Here is a 2,058-nt window from a genome sequence, read left to right as displayed (position 1 = left end):
GACTATCTTTCTCTTTATTTCAAACTGATATGTGGATACATTTTAGAAGGAGGGGGGGCTGTGCTGTAAGCAGGCATTCCTCGCTGATGTGCCACAGTCGAGCTAATCAGAGTGCCACTGTAGCATCAGATTTAGTGTAATTAATTGGTTCTTCTGGGGGTCAAGTGGTTTCATCTCATTTCAGTCGCCTGTACATCAAGCAGCCATGTCTGCACCTGTTTCTGCTCCCAGCAGCTGCCAACTGGGCCTCCCAGACCACTATTGATCCCATCAGATCACGCACACACACACACACACACACACACACACACACTCATGCACACACACATTTCAAATGCTTTATTCCAATCTGCTAATTAAATTTGCCAGAGCTAGCCTTGACTATTACAGAAGTTCAGCAGGATTTATTTTATATTTGTTTTTGGGATATCTAGCTTCTGCTTCACTAACCACCAGACTCTGGAGCACATTTGCCAACAGAAGTTGAACATGATTAAGATTAGGGAACATTAGGCGACATTGAAGTTTAAGAAATTATGAATGTTTTAACAGTATTGTCTTAACAGCTACATAAAATATCAAGTCTCTGTCTTCGGTTTGCTTCTGGTGTAAAGATGTGTGGGCAGTTGGCTGCAAGGCTCTGTCAGATACCCTATATTTATTCTGTATACCATAAATTCACAAATAGTAGCTGGAGGCTTTATTTACCTCAACTGTAGAGAGAAGCAGTCTTTTATTTGAGATTGGAGAGAAACTTTTACCCCTCATTTCTCCTTTATTATTCTTTGCACAGTATGATGTGCCTGCCTTTTTTTCTTTGACAGTAGAGATTAGGGCTTCACGATTTGAAAGACAAAAAAATTGGTGATTATAGAAATATTAATGGAATATTTGGAAACATAATTCGCATTATCGTTTTAAAACTATATAAAAAAATATCGTGTTGCTTACTGCGTTTGTATGTTGCATTTGCTCATATTTTAGTGATTATTTGGGCAGCCCTCATAAAAATGTGACAGGACACGAAAGAAATGTCAAGGGCTGGACTCAAACCATGAAGTGCAATAATCATGGTCATCTTAAAACCCAATATCATCAGGACACCCAATACTCTTAAAATACATTTTAACATGACATTTTCTGTCTTCTGTTACTTCAATTTACTGTCAGCATTTCTTCCACCTGTTTGACACTAGAAGCCTTGAAGAGGCAAATCCTTGGAGGGGTTTTATTGTAAACAATATGCAGGAACTCTAAAGTTTCAGAAACTTTACGATGACAGATAGTCTATTAAGTTATTCAATTACTCAGTGCAGTGATTACGAACAGTATTCCTGATAAGTTAATGATGAAAGAAAGAAATTAAAAGGCAGAGTATCAGAGGATTGAGTACAGAAATGTTGATGTACTGTAGAACTGAATTTAGTTTAAAGGTCACCTATCATGCTATTTTTAGGCAATAGCATAGGTCTCAGATATATAAAAATATATAAAAAACATGTCTATGAAGTGTTTTGCTCAAAATACCAAACAGATCAACCCTTCTAGCCATGCCTCATATCCCTCTATTTCACTTCCTGTTTCAAAAGTGCTGATTTGGGTATAAAGCTTAAAAAAGAAGAAGAAATTGATCAAATAAAAAAGGAGGGGGCTGAGCTCATGCGGGACCGGCAGCTACTGTCAACTAAATACTGCGGTGATGAAACGCCATATCATGGATTATCAAGGATTATTTCTGAAACAGTATGGAGCTCAAAGGCTTTCTCTCTTGCCGGTTATACCACAAGGTGAGTTCCTTTTTACTTCCTGCTTCTTCACACACATGCTCTCCAGTACAGGTTAGCTCTGAGTGTTAGCGATGCTAATGTAAACTCCGACCATATTACGTCCAAAACAATCGGGCATTGTTTCTGATAGCAACGTTTCTGATAGTGCCGTGGGTTTCCACATTTCAGATATGACGTCATATCGGACGCAAATCTGGATCAGCTCCGTTGTAGCCCCGTTTTTAGAGATTTGGGTACGGAGGAAAAGAGAGAGGGTGTTATTTTCTGACGC

At 38.7% G+C, this 2,058-nt stretch overlaps 2 protein-coding genes across 2 annotated transcripts in view; both read right to left on the bottom strand.

The window, feature by feature from the left end:
• Positions 1-2,058, bottom strand: part of hsh2d (hematopoietic SH2 domain containing) — a 364,522-nt gene that overhangs the window by 190,735 nt on the left and 171,729 nt on the right. The window lies entirely within an intron of this gene.
• The window catches only part of LOC104955524 (RING finger protein 10-like), a 56,120-nt gene that overhangs the window by 52,582 nt on the left and 1,480 nt on the right, over positions 1-2,058 (bottom strand). The window lies entirely within an intron of this gene.

Source organism: Notothenia coriiceps, unplaced genomic scaffold (genome assembly GCF_000735185.1).
Source record: "Notothenia coriiceps isolate Sejong01 unplaced genomic scaffold, NC01 NC01_scaffold00024668, whole genome shotgun sequence".
Taxonomy (NCBI): domain Eukaryota; kingdom Metazoa; phylum Chordata; class Actinopteri; order Perciformes; family Nototheniidae; genus Notothenia; species Notothenia coriiceps.
This window is presented reverse-complemented; position numbering and strand designations above follow the sequence as displayed.